This window comes from Mytilus trossulus, chromosome 2, assembly GCF_036588685.1.
Source record: "Mytilus trossulus isolate FHL-02 chromosome 2, PNRI_Mtr1.1.1.hap1, whole genome shotgun sequence".
Lineage (NCBI taxonomy): Eukaryota > Metazoa > Mollusca > Bivalvia > Mytilida > Mytilidae > Mytilus > Mytilus trossulus.
Window position 1 is genome coordinate 60066987 of NC_086374.1, and position 21641 is coordinate 60088627.

General features: G+C 32.2%; 1 long non-coding RNA gene across 2 annotated transcripts; it reads right to left on the reverse strand.

Moving 5' to 3' along the window:
* Positions 1-83: 83 nt before the first annotated feature.
* Positions 84-19431, reverse strand: LOC134705288 (uncharacterized). 2 transcript variants are annotated; one of them, XR_010105527.1, is made up of 4 exons: positions 19200-19431; positions 1322-1382; positions 680-829; positions 84-172 (listed from the first exon to the last, which is right to left on the reverse strand). It is a non-coding gene; the product is annotated as an uncharacterized LOC134705288 (long non-coding RNA). The 2 variants fall into 2 exon arrangements; XR_010105526.1 differs by lacking the exon at positions 19200-19431 and adding an exon at positions 1676-1700.
* Between the last annotated feature and the right edge of the window lie 2210 nt (positions 19432-21641).

The window sequence follows — 21641 nt, forward strand, 5'->3', positions numbered from 1 at the left end:
TACACCCCTTTGAAATGATTTAGTGAATCATTTAGCTGATGACAGTTTATTTTCAAGATATTTAAGAAAACACAAACAATAAATTAGTTTCAATATGTTTTTTTTATTTCACGAAGCTTGATCTTTTGTCTGCTGAGTTTGGTCTTAGTCATCTATGTGTCTTTGAGCTTAGCTGAAATATACCAAAGATAAAGTTATTTTGCAGATTGTCATTTAAAAATTTTTAAGAATATTTAAATGCAAAGTCAACATATTTTACCAAAATCCTACCTTTTCCTCATTGTATTTTTTTTATTGGTAGCGTTGATGGTCCGTGTATTCATCTGTCAAAAACTTAAGAGAAATAAACAAATCACAAAACTTTAACGGACGCCATCACAAGCTGTTCCACTCATGACAAATGAAGTAGTCATTTGAAAACTGTATAGAATTAGAATTGAAATGTTTTATAGATAAAATTCACATTGCAACCTATTGTGTTTTATTAGCGAAATTGTCTATATATATATATATTTAATGAAATCTAATTATAATGAAAAAAAACCCAACTAATTCCTTGTCATAATAACAACAGTTAAATAATGAGTCTTTTGTAGACGAAACGCGCGTCTGGCGTATATACAACATTTAGTCCAAGTATCTATGATGAGTTTATTTGAAATGTAGGAAAAATACATACCAAGTTCAATTCTATTCTCGATGGATCGTCTTCCATAATCACAATATTTATAGGAAGTTATCATCTTATATCTACAGCAACGGTAATAACAATACTTTGTACACACAAAACGAGTCCGCAAACAACTCCTACACTCGGTATTCTGAATAACTGAAAATGAAACAAACATTAGAGATTATTGAATCTTGTCCATTGATGATGATATTATATGTTTTTTATACTTAGAAAAAAAAACCGTCGATAAATATATTTTTTAACACAATAGCATTTACATTTATTATCTCTATCCTTTATCACACTAAAAAAAACAATGTATACATACACTTTGCTTATAATTTGTTTTTACCAGCCCCTTTCCTTTCCTGAATCTTTAATACTATATGAGCGACACTTAGTATTAAAACATCAGAACAGTGCACTTTTTAAAAGAAGTTTGTGTTATATTTCTGCTTTGTTTTCTGTGACTACATTGTATCTGCTCTTCTATGTTTGATAGTTTCATTTCCAATTTGATCTGATACACTGATTTTATTTTAAACTGTCACAATCTGTCGTGAATAATTATAACAATCAAAGTTATTTAACACTATAACATATTTAAAACAACAAGTAATACACTTAGATTTGAAATTATATACGTACCAAGAAGACCAACAAGAAGAAGAAAAATCACAAATTTCGACATTTCTTTAGAAAAGTACAACTACAAAATGCATAGAAAGGAGGTAAATTAACGTGGTATTGAGATAAATTATTGTGAACTAGATTTTACATTTCTGAAAATAGATAGGTGTTATTATTAGATTTTTTTTCTAAATAGCAAAGCAATAAATGAAGATAGGAACAATAAATGTAATATACATAAACATGGGTTCTATATTAATTCATAGAGTGGAAATTCTGTTAATCGTATAAATCGTAATTCTATTTTAAAATTTTTCAATCAAAACTTTTAACAATATTCAGAAAAGAAGAGAACGCAAATGTTTGACATACCTTCACTATCTTTCGTTGATATCTGTTTACATCATAAGTATTGGTTTACAATATATATTGCCAACGTGTATTGATTTACTCCTGCAATGGAACATGTGGTCTTAAATAATATCTTTCCAAAATGAAACGTTGATCATGGTAACATACATTTAAAAGGTTTTGTTTGTGCAGATGTCAGCTGAATCACTTAAGATCGATTGATTGACTGGTGTTTGTGCAATAACATTGATAAAGAGGATGAAAAAAACATCATGTATAAGTACTTATTTCTTTTTTTAGATTGTAGTCTGTATAGTATAGAATGATAATTATTGCACAGCCTTATTCGAACAAATTTAACATCAAACTCAGACATTTTGTTGTTGAATAACTTTTGTTCTACTTTAAAACTTTGGAAACTCAACATATACCCTCACGACACTTACCAAAGAGGAAATCCTGGATAATCATAGGTCTGTTCTTTGTTTCTTTGGTATTTCAACCAAAGATGAAGAACTGGATCTTCCATCACTGTATTGGATACCTAAACTACATAAGTGTCCTTACAAACAACGGTATATTGCTGGGTCTTCCAAGTGCTCCACGAAACTCCTTTCTAAAATATTAATATCTATTTTATCAGCAATCAAAGACGGGCTTCAAAGTTATTGTGAAACTGCCTATTCTAAAGGTGGCGTGAATCAGATGTGGATACTTAAAAATTCCAAAGATCTTTAAGAGTACATACAATCTAACTCTCTTTCATCTTGTAATAGTATTAAAACATTTGACTTTTCTACTCTTTACACAAGTATTCCACATTCCAAACTAAAAGACAATTAAAAAGAGTTGGTATTACTTTGCTTCATAAAAAAGAACGGCCAACGTAGATTCAAGTATCTTGTCTTAGGGAGGAATAAATCCTAATTTGTAAAGAATCACTCTGATTCAAACAATAAATTCTCTGAAACCGATATTATCAAGATGCTTGATTTCTTGATTGACAATATATTTGTTACGTTCGGAGGACGTGTTTTTCAACAGACTGTCGGCATCCCAATGGGAAAAAACTGTGCCCCTCTACTTGCTGACTTGTTTCTTTATTATTATGAGGCTGCATCCATGCAGGAACTTCTTAGGAAGAAAGATAAGAAGTTAGCAATATCCTTTAACTCTACTTTCCGCTATATAAATGACGTTCTTTCACTAAACAATTCAAAATTTGGTGACTATGTGGAACGAATCTATCCCATCGAATTGGAGATAAAGGATACTACAGATACAGTTAAGTCGGCTTCATATCTTGACTTACATCTAGAAATTGACAATAAGGGTCGGTGGAAGACAAAACTTTACGACAAAAGAGATAATTTCAGCTTTCCAATTGTGAACTTTCCATTTCTAAGTAGCAAGATTCCAGCAGCACCTGCATACGGGGTATATATCTCCCAATTGACACGATATTCCCGTGCTTGCATTTCCTATCATGATTTTCTTGATAGAGGGTTACTGCTCACAAAGAAGCTATTAAACCAAGAGTTCCAAATGGTGAAGTTGAAATCATCCCTTCGTAATTCGCAGGATCTGCTTACCCTTCCGGAGCACCTGAGATCACCCTTAGTTTTTGATGGGGTTCGTGTTGTTTATTCTTCAGTTTTCTATGTTGTGTCATATGTACTATTGTTTTTCTGTTTGTCTTTTACATTTTTAGCCATGGCGTTGTCAGTTTGTTTTAGATTTATTTGATTTTTAGAGTTTGACTGTCCCTTTGGTATCTTTCGTCCCTCTTTTAAACTAATAAGACATTTGAAAATAGTTTTTCTTGATAGCCTGGCACTAGCAGAAAAAATAAACAGTTTGTCTCAAATAAATAAGAGAAATTGAAATAACTGTAAAGCAATGTTTAAATCTGATTTCGCATCTAAACAGTAAACAATGTCCTTATAGACACTAATGATCGCCAGCCTGATGAATATATTTAGATTGCAATTATTACTTTTATAAATACATATTCTCTTAATCAAACATGACAACACTGAGACCTGTTATAATGGATAATCTAATAATAAAGATGTTAAAGCGGTTAAAATGAACATTAATATTCCAAATAGCAACCCTCCTGTTGTATATATTGGTGTCAAACTGTGAAAGTGTAAAACAATAATTGTCGAAATTGAATAGAATTTTTAAATACAAAATATGAAAGCAGTAAACAAAAAACAAGATGCAGTTTGGAATAATCTCATCAAATATACCAGGATAGAATTGTGTTTGCAAGCCGTACGTTTCGTTTACAAAAGATCCATTAAAGACGTTCAAATAAATATAAGTTAATAAGGCCAAATAAAGTTCCTAGTTGAAGAGCATTGAAAATCAAAAATATCTGACAGTTTGCCAAATAAACGTAGATAGTCTATTCTTAAGTGAAACATTTTCCGAGTAATATCAAAGAAACTTTACAATGCTATACAGATGTAAAAGAGAAACGAAAGATACCAGAGGGTCAGCCAAAATCATAAAGCGAAAATAATCTGACAATGCCATGGCTAAAAATAAAAAAGACAAACAGACAAACAGACAAACAGACAAACAATAGTACACATGACACAACATAGAAAACCAAAGAACCAGCAAACACCAAAATTTAACACCGAGCAATCATTTCTGCGGTTCAACAGGGTCTTAATCGAAATGTGAGAGTGGATATTTAATGCTTGTTTGTTCAATTAAAGTTAAACATTGACAGAGTTGAAACACGGTAAATGGAAATTTTATTAATTCATTTTTTTTATGGACCCCAAAAATTTCAAAATCAAGTCGCTATTTTTTTAAATGATGACGTATTTGTTACTATGGAAGAAAATTTGTTTTAATAGAACGCAATATTTTCTTTAATAAACGAAATTTTATTTCATGTTACTAAACATTTTGGAGAGTTGTAGCATTATTTGGTTTTTTTTCCAAGTTCCATGCTGGTTTAGTAGTGGCGATATTTCGCTGAATGAATTTAAACACATAACAAATAGATTTAGTATAACATTTTATTACTTTACATCTGTCTGTTGCTAATTGTCGTCAAGCTCACCTGAAAATAGATTAGATTGAGTTATCTTACAATTGACATTTAGTTTGACTGTATGCTTTAAACTATTGTCAATGGATGTGGCGTACTACTATACTTAGTCCCTAATTTTTTAAACCGATCATGTAATCATTATCGTCTGAATTTATATATATATGTCTTTGTTTTGTTTATGGTCGAATCATAGTATTATTAAATAAAAAAAAGATATGTTCTGATATTGTTGGTGGCTTACTTTAAACCTAGGTAAGTTTTCTGCAGTGAATACGATTGTCTGATAATAATGGTCAAACAAACAAGACTAAACACGACCTATGTCCGAATTTTCACGATGAACAAGGCGCCATGTTTACTTCTTCAGTTCACTTGTTTCTGTTTCAAATTTAACTTTTTTTGTCATCAACTCACGGTTCCATCCTATATTGAATGCTAAGTTAAATCTGATAAACATGTTTTCCAAACTGTTTTGCAATTTTCTTTAACTCTAAATATAAAAATAAACTTCCTAATCATCTGGCGTCTATGCATATGTATTTGTATTCCTATTGTAATATCACAGAAACACCTTATTGGTCTAATCGATAGAAGCGTGAATTTAGATATTACATAAACATATATTTTTAAAGTACGTAAAGTACTTCGCCCCGAGACTGTATAACTACAGTATTTAAAACTTAAGTAATTACATACCAAGTTCAACTTCATTTTCGACGGAACGTCTACCTCCTCTACACCTTGAACACGTGCATACAACCCACCATTTACAATAACCTGCGTTACATGCCAGTCTATGACAATACTGTGCACACTTCCAATCATTTGGGCAACCATGTCCTGCGTCAGCAATTGGGATAACTATAAGAAAATCAGAATTAATGAAGATTGTTGACAATGTCTTATTGATGTTCATTGATCTTTAAAGACTTTATTTTTAATTTTGCTAAACATGGATTCCTATTTTACTATCACATTTACCTTGTTCCATCAGATGGAATCGTATTATTAAAGCTATTGGGATAGCGGTGCCAATATCCCTCCACGGATTACAGCACTTAATACCAGATAGCGAAAAATGCAAGACGAATGGAAAAAGTACACCGGAAGCGCTTTTCGTTCACATAAGATTCATCATTGTCGTTATTAACTGAAATGTATAAGGATAAATTTGTTTTCGAGCATTGATGATAAAAGTTGGAAAATCAAGTTGTATCAAAGCTTGCTGTAAAGCTTCAGGTTCATTAAGGTTTATAAATTAAACTGTTTATCTAGGTTCAAATCTAAAATGGATTGTGAAGGGACTGACCAAAAAAAAAATAATGTTTAACCATTCTGTGGTCAGCAATGTATGATATCAAACGAACACCAAGAGACCACAATGTTTTTGGGCCTTCCGATGCACAAAAAAGTAACGAATATGTTCTGAAATAATATACTTACCAACCAAACCAGCAAGGAGAAGAAAAATCATCATTTTGGACATTTTTGTTTTGTTGATAATAGTTCTGCAAAAAACAGAGAAAATTGATTACTTCTCATGAAACTAATGCACACTAACATTAATTATGCTTGTTATTTTGAAGATTTGCTGTAAAAACAAATTTAACAATAAAACCACATGTAAAGATATTAAAGATTTTCTTGTTAAAAATTGAACAATCTAAAAATCTAAAACAGTATCATTTAGAATCTATTAAAAATCAAGAACGAAATTGATTAAACTAGCTACTTTACCTGCACAACCAGTTGTTAATATATGAATACACTATTATCGCTATTTAGTCAATTTATATTCCCAAAATATATTGACTGAAACTTCTCAAATTCATAAATATGTGGAATCAATTAATATGTTCCGAGAATAAAAGTTTGGTCAATGATACATACAATTAACTTGAAAATATTTTTTTTTTAAAGAATTTGTTCTAATTTGAACTTTATATTTCTATACGCAACATAACTCGCCCTTGACAGAAACTCGGCATTGTAACAATAATTCACCCCCTTAAAATTACAGAATATAATTATTAGCATTTGCTTTTTATCTTTTTTAAATAAATTGTCCTCGCAATTCTCCAAGTATAATTTTTTATAAAATATAAGGTTTAGCGATAGGTAAGTATACTAGATAAAGTGTTGCTTTTGACACTTATTTACAGTTGATTTTAATTTGTAAGGTTAGTTTGAACATACTGTTTGTTGGGATTCTGTTTCACCAATCTGTACATGTTATGTATGTATTGCACACAGCATGTACTGTCTAATCTGGTTTTTGTATATAACTGAAAACTCACTTACTAGACCACGTATTCTTTTTTTCATAGATAATTGAAAACATTTATTGTTCTACATACACATATAAACTATCAAAATAAAAGTAAATATAATTTGATACAAATCAAAACGTTGAAGAATTGTATGTCGAAAGATACAAGTATAGATCAATATAAGACGAATAATTATGTAAATATCTACGTTCGAATGCAAGCATTTAAACCCGCTATATCAATGTCAACAATGAACAACAATTATGTAGACATATTCAACTGTCAATTACATCACGCATTCAACAATGAGCAAAATCCAGACTTTAAAGTAACTTACAAGAGAGAAAACATAGCAAAATTTAAAAAATTAAAATAAAAAAACCAACAAATTTATCTATGAAAAAAACACGTTTCGAAAAACAAGTAGACAACTAACAACAACAACCATTGATTTACAAGGTCCTGGTTTAGACCAGATAGATACATCATGTTGCAGGGTTACGCATGTTTGCGAGTATCCAGCCCCTTTACATAAAATCTATGTTATTTGAGATAAAGGAGACATGTTTAATCTTTCAAGAATAACTATAACAAAATTTATTATTAGTCAATTACTTACAATACTAAAGTACATTATACATTGTTCATTTTATACAATTCCATGTGTCTGAAAACTGTAATAAAGAACTAATGGAAAGAGAAAACTTAAATTTGTTGTAATATGTGTATCATTTATGACAGCTGGCTATACAGTCCTCAAACGGTCGGTTAAGGTGGCTTGCGTGTCTTCCTCCATCGTAGACTTTAAATAAAAAGATAACAGTTTTATTCTATAATGATATGTGCACATTTGAGATGATATGTAATGCATGTGGAAGAGTATGAATTTTAATGCAGATAGAAATGTGTTTGATCATATTTACGGCTGTTTTTTCTAAAAAAAATTAAAAAAATTCAACTTTGCCACATACGGGGAGATAACTCAGATAGAAGAGGAGATAACTCAGATGGAGTTCGGTGACGCATAATCTTTTACTATCTGAAAGCATGTTATAAAAGTTTTTTTCTATTTTATATCAAAATTCTATTTTGAATTTAACAAATGTTTTACATTTTTTTTTAAAATTTCATGCATAATATAAATAAAATCTGACAATTTTGCATAACCTGTAACATGAAAAAAAAACCGGTGATCTATACTTTTTACTATATTTGGAAAGAAAAAAACTACAATTTGAAATTTTTAAAAAAAATTATAAGAAATCTTATAAAGACACCACCTCTAACCCCTTCCCCCCCATTCCCAATCCAACTCAAGTTTTTGTTATATCTTTAAACTAATTTTAATCTTTTGTCAAGCTTTAATTTGTTGATATCAATATTTTTTTTCTTTGAAATTGGATAAAACGGGTATTTGTCGCTTTACTTACATCATGATTTCACGAGGGATTAGAACCACCAGACTAAAATCGTGACAAATGTAGGCTAGTGATAACGAAATCAAATCGACGATAACACATTATTTTGTAAATATTTAGATTTTGTTTTGTTTTGTTTTGGTACAGTGAATCAATGCTGTAGAGCTGGAGACATTTACGTTGTACAAAAACATTAGATGACGAGATGTATTTCATTCCGAGAAAAAAATTTCGTATAGATATTGATTGCATATTATATATCGTGTTTAAATATGAATGGCATGTTTACAAAATAATCAATATTATTAAAAAAAAACTTGCTCACTATCAAGATTGTTTTTTTGTTTTTTTTTTAAATTCTACGTATTTAGTCAATACTGCATATTGACAAATCAAAAATATTAAATAGAAATGAGCTGTCAGTTTATTTTAAATGAGACAGCAACTAAGTTCACCCTGAGGTCCCTATGAAATCATTGTCGAAAGACTAGCCGACGTTTTGTATGCAAAGTTCTATATTTTATAATTCATGCAGACTAGAAACCAAACCGTAAGAACCAAATAAAATTAGACATGATCAAAATCTCAAACACGTAAAAGAGACGATAATAATCACTTATCACTCATTAATAAGTATACATGTATTGTTTTAGTAGACTTTTTTATATATATATCTAGTACAGCAAAACACTTTGAGAAATTAAAACATTAATCTTAAACAATTAAAGCTCAAAATATTATTTTAGATGACAACATTTATTTTACTCAATCAAGCGAACAGGTTTTGCAAGATACAGAACTTTAACGATTTATTATCTACGGTTAATATTGATGCTGCGCACTCTCGTTCGTCGCAATGAGAACAGCTGGAAGGAAGTGTATTATCAATTAAAACGTTTAATCCCGCTGCAAATGTTTGCACCTGTCCTAAGTCAGGAATCTGATGCACAGTAGTTGTCGTTTGTTTATGTAATATACAATGTATACGTGTTTCTCGTTTCTGGTTGGTTTTTTTTTTTTTTTTTTTTTTTTTTTTTTTTTTTTTTTTTTTATAGATTAGACCGTTGGCTTTCCCGTTTGAAAGGTTTTCCACTAGTAATTTTGGGGCCCTTTATAGCTTGTTGTTCGGTGTGAGCCAAGGCTCCGTGTTGAAGGCCGTACATTGATCTATAATGGTTTACTTTTTTTAAATTGTCATTTGGATGGAGAGTTGTCTCATTGACACTCACACAACATCTTCCTATAGCTACGTATTGCTTTTAATTAAAATTACTCAAAGTTACTGAGACAATATTCAAGGTTCTTACAAATATTGCCTGTATTATGAACAACAAACCTATAGCTGTAATTTAGAACGTAGGATAAGAGACGACCGTATGAAACAATAATACCGTGGATTCATTTATTTTCATGGGCATCAATTTTCGTGGATTGCTAAAACTTGCATTTTCGTTGATATTTAATTTCGTGGTTTTGCTAATCTCTGGATACAAAGCGTATTTAAAATATATTATTCGTTGAACATTATAATTCGCGGTTTACCTCTACCCACGAAACCCATGAAACACACGAAAATTCGTATCCAACGAATAATAATGAATCCACAGTAGCATAAATTAATTATGCTTAATAAATGAGGTTCATAAAATCGTAATTCCTTATCAGAATAAATATTTATGTTTCGGACAGTTTTCCTCTTGCCCGCGTCACACTGTCCCGATTTTTACGCCGATGTCACCACGATTAGGGAAATTTCCAAAATCGGGACTGATCGTATCCAGATCGGGCTATTCTTAATGCAATCTTTAACCATCGTAGAACCATCGGCCACTTTTTCTAGACTTCGGGGACAACTTCGGGAAGGGTTCTAACTTTTTTAACATGTTAAAAAATCCCCGAAGGTGCGTCCGATGTTGAGGGTTCGTATTGAGTTCGTATCACCATCCTCACCATCGTAATGTCACCGGAAATGCATCTTTGCACATCGTATTGCATTCGTGTTTCCATCGTTTCCATCGGGCAGTTTTGACATTACGATGTCTACACGAATGAATCACGAAGCTACCAGAAGGTCTTACGATGGAAACACGACTTCGTGAAGACCTCGTAATCCCGTCGTGTTGCCATCGAATTAAAGTACGAAGGCGACAAGATGGAACTACGACGGCAATAAATTCAGCTAAATGTATGTTAATTTTCGCGCTAAAATAATTTAAAGTGCCAGTCGCGATATGCACTGGTCAGTCTAATACGACAGTTAAGAAAGACGTTCACAAAACATGGATCTCATATCATATGATTCTATCAGAACAAGAAAGACGACAGCGTTGTTTCTATTAATTCAAATAGAACAAGAAGAGCAGCTATTACAGGCTCAGGATTAACTTTTACAATCAAAATATTCTTTTTTGTCAATTTTTCATATCAAGTAACATAATGAAAATCATAAACGCGCCTCATACACTAACACTGCATATTCACGTATATAGGGAAACCAACTTTTTCTTCATTATTCTGATTTTTTATGTATCGTCTGAGTTGTTGTCACACGAACGTTTACTCCAAAACCATTTTGTTTTCTATATGTCATATTTTGCCGCATTTGTTGCTTTCCCCACTTCTTTCCTTTTGTATATATTGTTATGATATTCTCCTGGAAAGAACTCTTTTTAAATAAAAGGGATCAACGAACCCATTACCTTACATTTAAGATAGATCAGTAAACATGGGCATAATTATGGGTGATTATTCAGACTAGTGCACTCATTAAACAGTTCAAACAAGGCAATGTCGAGCGGTGGCATCCCCTCGTATGTAACATATTGGGGACAAATATGAACACTATATTTGTATATGACACATGCAGAAAATGGTAAATTGAATATGCATCTTTGATACATAAACTATTCTTTTAGAAATCAAACAAAAGATTCAGTAACTGGAAATACCTTTAATATTGTCTTTAGAATAGGCAGGTAAAAAATTGAGCAACCAATTTCCTGTGTATTATGCTATTTTAAGGAGAAAAAACAAGTCCATCTGCATGACCTTGACCTTTGACCTTGAAATTAAAAAATGTCAGATCATTACAAGGAGGAACTATATACCAAATGTGCTTAAAATCTTATGAAGCATATTGGTTTAAGAGTGTCAACAAGGGTGGTATTGCCTTGTATTACGACTGCCACTGTGACCTTAACCTTTCAACTTTAACGAGTAATACTGTAAGACTTGTACAGAAACGATATGTTGTCGAAATTCTGTTCGTATCATAAAAAAGTTCAAAACAGGTAGAACGAAGTTTTAGATCGTTTGTATACTTATCGTAAGCTGTACACGACGTCTTTTATATATCGTATGGCACAGGCACTTGTCTCAGAATTTTTTTTCCCTATATACCTTATTATAACACAAGGTACTTAACTTGCATTTTAGAAAAATGTTGGGTGGTGACGAAGTTCCGTTATATGCCGCTTTATATGATGTTAATCCCACTAAAGCCTGTTTTGTCGTAAATCTAAATTGATTTATCTTTACAATGGTGTATAACATGCCTACATTTATTGTCGGAATCATCCGTAGCAATCCTACCAAAGTATGTCAATCGTTATAATTTTGCAAACCGCTGAAGAATTGGCAGTAAACGCGTCATGCTCCTTGTATATCTCGGTTTCCGATTGGTCAATTCTATTGGAAAGTCTAAATGATTCTCGGAGTTATCTGATCTTGTTTCATTTCATACGTAAAGAGAGAGTCTGCAAGACATAATTGACGTCATGGGAAAATTTGTAACTTAGACATACCACAAACAACACTTGTTAGATTTTTTGCACGGTATATAATACATTTTTACTAACTGTATGATAAGTTCTATTCATACGAACACTAACAGGTTTTTTTACAACAATTATTATAATAAACCATTTACTGCGGCCGTTTATTGCCAATTCTTCAGCGGTTTGCAAAATTGTTACGATTGACATACTTCGGTAGGATTGCTACGGATGATTCAGACAACAAATGTAGGCAAGTTATACACCATTGTATAGATAAATCAATTTAGATTTACGATATAACAAGCTTTAGTGAGATTGACAGCCTATGAAGCGGCATATAACGGAACTTCGTCACCACCTAACAATTTTCTAAAATGCAAGTTAAGTACCTTGTGTTATAATAAGGTATATAGGAAATTTTTTTTCTGAGACAAGTGCCTGTGATCGTATGGTCATCGCGCCATCATCGTAATCAATCGTGTAGCCTTCGTAATCCATCGTGTAGCCTTCGTGATCCATCGTGTAGGCTTCGGTTGAGTTATGAAGCTTAAATAACCGTCTTCGGTTAACCTTCGTATGTCCATCTTTTGTTATCGTATATGATTTCGTTATTCATCGTACTTGCTTCGGTCACTTTTTGGTATTTCAACGAGATCGGGACCAACTTCGTACGAACTTACAATTTTCGCATTCGGGTGTCCATCGTATATAAAAATCGGGACAGTGTGACACGGGCATCAAGAAGTTTTATGTCTTTTTTTGTATCCGTTCCTAGTAAACTGATGGTGCTTTTTTGTTATATTTTGCAGCTAGGCCTCAATATGAAATTGCATTACCCTTTATTGAAAATATCTGACCTGGAGAAAATAAATATATTTGGATTTCTACTGGAACGATTGCTTTGAAACTTTCAGACAGGTGAGACTATATAGCAGGCAAGGTACACGTAAACATTCTGGTAGCACCGATTGGGTTTTCGATGTTTATTTGTCTTTTTTATCGCTGTTGTGTGACAGTTTTGATCGTTTTACTCGGAGCACCACCATTCTTAGGAAAACGATTGGATGAATATATCTTTTTTTAATATTTAATTAGTTCATATTTACATAAAGAATGTTTTAGCTACCAAAAACTTGAAGCGAAAACGTCATTTTGTAACATAAGAGTGTATCAAAGTTTCCATCAAGCAACTTGTTTTTTGAATGTCGGAATCCCGCTTGCCAGTCTCCCGAATGACCAAAATATAAGAAAACCGTACAGTTCCGTTCCAACACTGTAAGGACTATAGACAAAAGTTCACATTACATTTCATTGCATTTTCTAACTACTGTATCAATCGAAGTTAACCAATCACATTTGCACCCTTTCTCTTCCTGTGTACTTTTGTAACCATGTAACCTCAAGTATTCAAAATATTCCATAGAAACATCAAAAGAAATAGCAATGGTGCTTTCGAACATCCAAGGTATATATATATATGACACAGAATATTTTCTACTACAATGCAATGTAAGATTAATTTCCTTTACCTTTCAAATTCAAAGGAAAATGCTTTTTTCGCATGCAACAGGTTGTGACGTACTAAGATTTCGTGGTGTTACACCTTGAACTGAGTTTTACTGTGCGTATTACGTTATTTTTTGTTGTTTATTTGACATTGGCTAGAGGTATAGGAGGATGTTGAGATCTTACAAAGCATGTTTAAAAGTAGGACGAAAGATACCAGAGGGCAAGTCAAATTCATAGATTGAAACTAAACTGACCCGCCGCATTTTTGCTCATGTCCCAAGTCAGGAGCCTATCACCTATGTTAGTCCTGTATGTTTTTTTTTAAATTTTAGTTCATTTATTGGTTTTAGAATTTTGATTGAACTAATACACATTTGGTTTAGGGGCGGGATTTTTTCGCTGTATTAACGACCTTTTGGAAGACTTCGGTTGTTTTCTTCGCTCCGTCGGGTAGTTGTCTTATTGACACATTCCCCATTCCATTCTCTGTTTCATTACTTGTTTGTTTTAATTTTTTACTACTTTGACTGTCTAGTTTTCGAAGTCTGTGCTATTGTAAGCTTCCTTTGCTTAAATTTGACTGAAATCTGAGCAATTCTGTTGATTAACAAAAATCTCTATTTTTCAAATAATCAGATTTAAAATCAGAGCTTTTAATAAAACTTTGGCTTAAGAGTTATATTTATCTTTTTCAATCGCTTTTCATAAACTTGAATAAAAAAAAATTCAACATGCTAATTGGGTCCAAAGACGCCTCTTAGTCAACTTACTCCTTTATGTAACTGTTCCGGACCATATGAGTATTTGGACCATACGCGTATGCATGACCATATGCGTATACTCATATGGTCCGACCATACGCATAAACGATTTGTTGTAACATGGGCAACACGATGGGTTCAACATGTGGAGCAGTTTCTGCTTACCCTTCCGCAGCACCTAAGATCACCCCTAGTTTTTGGTGGGGTCGTGTTGCTTGTTCTTTAGTTTTCAATGTTGTGTTATGTGTACTATTGTTTGACTGCTTGTCTTTAACCATTTGGCGTTGTCAGTTTATTTTCGATTTATGAGTTTAACTCTCCCTCTGGTGTCTTTCGTCCCTCTTTAAGATTATTGTGATCAAGTTAATTTCTGAAATTTAAAATAATGTTTTGGGGTATTTACAAATCAATTTGTTTGCATCGATCTTATTTCTGTGTTAGCTACAGTTGGATATTTTTTCTCTTAGGAATTAAGTACTGATTCACAAAAAAATCCAACTTTTATCAATAGAAAATGAAAGACAAATAAAACAAGTCATTATGCCTAGTATTTATTTTGGTATAGTAGTTGAAGAAATCTTTTTCACAGATGTCTCATTCTTGTCATTTGTATATCTACACCTATTCATCACATTATTTAATTAAAACTATCTATCAAACATTTGGTTACTTCCTTCCGAACTTCCAGTTGAAGAAGTGGTATCGCGAAATAAATACCAAAGAAAAATAATCTGCTCGGCTTTTAAGCTGGGGTCACACATTCACGATTTTTACTACCGTTCTTGATAGGACCATTCCCGATTAAAATTTATTAAAAGTCTGATCAAGATCCTGTGAATCGTGGATGGAAATTCAAACTTAAATTAAAATTTGTAAAAAAAATAATTTGATCACGACAACAATCAGATAGTATTCAGGAAGCACCGATATTCAACCGTTTCTAAGCGAATTAGTCCCGATAATACCGTTCTGAATCCGCTTCTAATCCGATTTGTATTTTTCGCCAGGTAAAATTCGACCGAGTCTGTCACGACTGCGTCCCGACTCTACCGAATGTTATCCGACTGAGATCAGACAGTGACCGGACAGTGAACCGACGCTGACGGAAGTTATCCGTTCGAAAACTGTCGGCATATTCGGGATGATCAAGTACTGTCGGAACGTAATCCTATCATAGTCCGCTCTATCGCATTGCAAACGGCTTTGTCTGGTCTCAGTCGTATTGTATTCTGTAATTGTCGGGACTCTGACGTGGGTATCATTGACGAATTTCGTATTAATAACGGGACTGTTTCGGAACGGTTTCGGCAAAAAACGGTTCGCAATCGACAAGATCTGGATGCAATCTGGACTCAATCGGCAGAAAAACAACTATGAAAAATTACTCCGGATCATTCCCGTTCCACAGGACACCGTCCAGAATACACAAGACATTGTTCGGAATTCGATCCGATACAGCAGAATCTGTCACGACATAGCCACGATTGTAATCCGACTAGACAAAATCGGCTGAGTTGCCCCGAATGTTACGGGACGCACCTAACTGTCGGGATGCTTTGCCGAACTATTCGGACCCTTCCCGATCCGTAGGAATCTGTTACGAACTAAAACGAATGCGTTCAGACAATGATAGGACATTCCAGATAATTGAGGATACTAATCCGACTTTTTCACTTTTCGTGTCGTATTGCTGTCTGATCTCAATCGGGAGCAATAATCGGCAATGTGTGAACCCCGCATTAGAATGTAATAATTATCATATAACAGCATTTCATGCATGATTCTTTTTAAACTATTAACAACTGCCATGCAAGTTTGAGGTTTTTAAGGTGCAGAAACTCCTGTTTCAAGCCAGGAAAAAAAGCAATTTTCCCCTTTTTGAGTTTACATTGCAGTTTGGTATTTTTGTTAATGCTTTTTTCGGTACCTAAAATAGATTGACAAAGCACCAACGTTTAGGATAGTAAACTCCAAGACCAAAAAAACTGATTTTGCGTGACACATTTGAAAAATAACTAGAATCAAGTGCCAAATAACCAGTAATTGTTTGGTAAAATTAATGGTTAAGAAAAAACATCTATCATCTCTAAGTCTGAAAATATATACATGAAAGTTTAAGAAAAAGATTTATAGGAGACATTTGTAAACATTAAGTGCCAGTCTTTGTAAGAATCAGGCAATTTAGGTAAAAATTAAAACTTGAGTAGAAAAAATCCTCCGAACTTATCATGTTTTAATTCTAACCATTATCCCGAGTTAAAAAGTATAAGTCTTTCGTTTGTGTGTGTCTGGTAATATCAAATAACTTGGTTAGAACATTGGTTAGAATGATAGCAAATTACAGAGTTATCTCCCCTTTTTCGTTAATTTCTAGTGCATTTCAACCAAATGGTATCTTCTATTAATAGTACCAGGACAGAAAATGGAAATGAATGTTATTTTGGTGCATACCAACATATTATGAACTGAAATCAATGTCAAATTGGGTGGGTTTTTTTTGTCATGTGTTTACCACTGCCTGATTCTTAGGCAGACTGGCACTTAATTCAAGTCAAACATCTGTAAATTACCAAATGTATAACTTATTCATTTGATTGCTTCAAAATGGCAATAATTACACACCATTGAAAGGATTTAACTAGCTGATAACAGTTGATTTTTGATCTATGAATTTGAATGTCCATCTGTTATCTTTACCAAATAATTAACATACTATATAATAAAATATCATTTGTATAGATCACTGAAAGGGGAAGTGGTTAAGAACACAGTATTATTTTTTATAGGGGGTTCACTGTATACACGCACATTTTTATTGTCTTCACTTCAAGGTAAATCGAGCAAATTTCAGCAAATTTCGATGTTTTACAGGCTTTCACCTTTAGCTATGGGCTCACTAGGGTCTTATATCTGATCTTATTGCTGTGTCCACAATTGGTATTCTACGCATTTCACCCGTATCGGTGTGGACAATTCCATGTTTACATCACATCACATGACATTTCCGCGGAAATTACTTCTATTGAGACCGTAAGAATGGATGCAAATTTGGATTAATGCACATGTATTGTGAAATACATTGTTCTCTGTGTATACATTTTTGATGAATTGATGATCACGTTTTCTACAACATGGTTAGATGTCAGGTTTTTAGTCTCTACACTAGTACACATTACAATATATGATTTTCAAGTGAAGAACACTGAATGGTTTGTCTTGAACGCTTAAGGCTCTCTGTCTCATTTTTAATTAATGAAAATGTACACACAAAAAAATCAGTTTCAATATATTGTTTTTGTATTACACGCAGATTGATCTTTTGTCTGCTGAGTTTGGTCTTAGTCATCTAGGTGTCTTTGAGCTTAGCTGAAAAATATCAAAGATAAAAAGTTATTTTGCAGATTGATATTTTTTTGAAAAAGTATACACTTTCTGAAAATTGTTTAAATGCAAAGTCAAAATATTTTACCTTAACCCTACGTTTTTCCTAGTTCAAAAACATAAAGGGAATACAAAATCTTTAATCTTAAACGGATACCATCTAAAGCTGTTCATATTATGACATATTAAACTTTAAAAGTAGAAATGAAATATAGAATGTTTCTTCTATGGAAAAGTTACATTGCAATCCTATCGTCGCTATTTGCAAAAGTGTCAATATAGATTTACAGAAATCAAATTATACTGAACTTTGTTTCATGACATGATAACGAAAGAATGATGTGTAATATAGGAGAAAACATACCAAGTGCATCGTCATTCTCGATCGACCGTTTACCATATCCACAAATATAATAATCCAGATAAGTCCTATATTTACAACAACGCCACCAACAACGGTTTGTACACACAGAACGATATCGCTTACAAAAACGTATGGACTCCGCCTCCTGAATAACTTTAAATGAAAAAAATACATTCAAGATTATTGATATGAATTTTGTCCGTTGGGGATGATAGTAGATTGTTTTATATTTAAAAAAAATAATAAAAGAAAATATAAACACAATTTATACTGTTTTTAACACGAAAACATTTTCTTTTTATATCAGCCTTATAATTTGGTTATTTTTAGCAGCACAATTCCTTTCTTAAATCTGTTACATTTTATGAGCTAAGCTCGTCCAACAACATCAGGAAAGTGATTTTTTTGTTAAGGAGTTGGGGTTATATTTGGAATATTGTGTTTTTATTTTAGCTTTGACCTGAAAACACTATTTTTATTCTAAATTGTCGTATTCTGTTATGAATAATGTATAACAATACAAATTATTTAATAATGTACCATCTTTCACTAATAAGTAATCAACGTAGATTTAAAATGATATACATACCAAGAAGACCAGCAAGAAGAAGTAAAATCACAAATTTCGACATTTCGTTTGGAAAACTGCAAAAAGCAAATAGATTATTGAGGTCATATAATATGGATATACAAATAGAAGACGTGGTATAATTGCCAGTGAGACAACTATAGACCAAAATGACACAGAAATTAACAAATAAAGGTCAAGTATATTTTACTTTCTGAAAAAATATTGCGAATAGAACATGATCTATTCTTATGAATAGTAAATCAACGCATATTAAAAGATATGAACAATAAATGTATTATACATTTACAATGTTTTTATAATAGTTATAGTTCTAATCGTATAAATCAAAACAGAAATTAATTTTCAATGAAAACTTCAGCAATATTCAGAAAAGAAGAGAACGCAAATATTTGACATACCTTCACTATCTTTAGTTGATATCTATATTCCTTTTTTTGGGTAACACTTGAATATAAATTTATTGCATCAAAGCTGTTAACAATGACATTACCGCTACAGCTTTAACTGTAAGTAACCCTGAAATTGTAAGTATCTATATTCCTAATAAGTATTGTTTTGCAATATATATTCCCAAATTGAATTGACTAATCTTATGCAATGGAACATGTGGTCTTAAAGAATATCTTTCCAAAATGAAACTTTGATCATTGTAACATCCATTTAAAAGGTTTTGTTTGAGCAGAAGTTAGCTAAACCACAGAACAAATTAAGAACGATTGGTTGGTGTTTGTGCAAAAACAATCATACTGAGGATGAAAACAAGATAATGTAAAAGGGTTGTCTCAAAAGAGTACTACATTTGTTTTATCATTATTAAAAATTAAAATAAAGAAGCATGTGTTCCATTATTAAAGATTATAGCGGCGCCTGTAGTCTAACATGTTTATTATTACACACCCTTATTAGATCAATTGGTATATCAAACTCTGAAATTTGGTTGTTGAATAACTTTCAGTCTATTTTTAAGGCAACTAATTGGACATCTGAAAGTAATTCTTCTTTATCTTATATCCTGGGACTTGCAGAAAAATAAACAGCTTGTCTCAGATAAAGAGGAGTAGCTTCTGTAAATCAATGTTTTAAATTTGATTTCGCATCTTAACCTTTGTCTCTATATACACAACAGTCAGCCTGAGGAAGATTTATATCGCAATTTTTCTTTAAGTACACTCTTAATCGAAATTATTTCTATCAAAATAACGCCCCCTTGGTACGTTATAAGTTCACACAGGAATTTATTTTTTTGCCATTCTAAGAGAAAATTTGTCGTAATTTCGATAAACTTAGTAATGAAACTGTTGATAAAAATAAGCATGTACAACATAATGTTATAATGAAGTAAATTATAACTTGGATGAAGAGTTGCCTCATGGCACTAATACTACATCTTCTTATATCTACTATCTAATAATAACAATGCAGAATACGTTAATATTAGTATTGGGTCGATGCCACTGCTGGTGGAGATTTATTTCCCCGAGGGTATCACCAGCCGAGTAGTCAGCATTTTTGTGCTGACATGAAATATTATTGATATAATTATAATTTAACTGTTTAAAAGATTTTGAATTTTTGAAATACTAAGTTTTTCTACCTCAGGCAAATAATTATCAAAGGTACCAGAACTATAATTAAGTACGCCTGACGCGCGTTTCGACTACATAAGACTCATCAGTGACGCTCATATCACAATATTTATAAAGCCAAACAAGTACAAAGTTGAGGAGCATTGAGGATCCAAAATTCCAAAAAGTTGTGCCAAATACTGCTAAGGTTATCTTTGCCTGGGATAAGAAAATCCCTATTTTTTTTCGAAAAAAATAAAGTTTTGTAAACATGAAATTTATAAAAATGACTACATTATTGATATTCATGTCAACACCGAAGTGTTGACTACTAGGCCGGTGATACCCTCGGGTACGAAACGTCCACCAGCAGAGGCATCGACCCAGTGGCGTAAATAGTTATCAAAAGTACAAGGATTATAATTTAGTACGCAAGACGCGCGTTTCGTCTACACAAGACTCATCAGTGACGCTCATATCAAATTATTTATACAGCCAAACAAGTACAAAGTTGAAGAGCATTGAGGATCCAAAATTCCAAAAAGTTGTGCCAAATACGGCTAAGGTTATCTATGTCTGGAATAAGAAAATCCTTAGTTTTTTTGAAAAATTCAAAGTTTTGTAAACAGGAAATTTATAAAAATGACCACATTATTGATATTCATGTCGACACCAAAGTATTGACAACTGGGCTGGTGATACCCTTGGGGACAAACGTCCACCAGCAGAGGCATCGACCCAGTTGTTCTAATTTGAATTTAAATTTCTAATTCGCAACTTTACTCGTTCTTGAAAGACGCTTGGCATTGTTGCAATAATTCACCCATTAAATTTATAGAATTATAAATATTCAATTTGATCATTTTCAAATATAAAAAATGTCCAAACAATTCCCAAGTTGTATGTTTTTTTTTTTATAAAACATCAGATATTTTAATAAGGAAATATACTTAATTTAGTGTTAATTTTTATACATTTATATGGTATGTTTAATCATACTGATTGTTGGGATTCTATTTAACCAATCTGTACATATACATGCTTATGTCTGTATTGCACACAGCATGTACAGGTAAATCTAGTTTTTGTATATAGCTCAAATGTCAATTCGAACCATGTATTTTTATTTTCGTATATAATAAAAGAAAACAGAATATTTTTCTGCATTTATACTTTCAAAAATATATGTTGATATGATATAAAACCAGGATAAGGTAGAATAGTTGGTAACTGAATACTACCGCTCAAAGTAAAAAAAAAAGGGCAACACTTCGT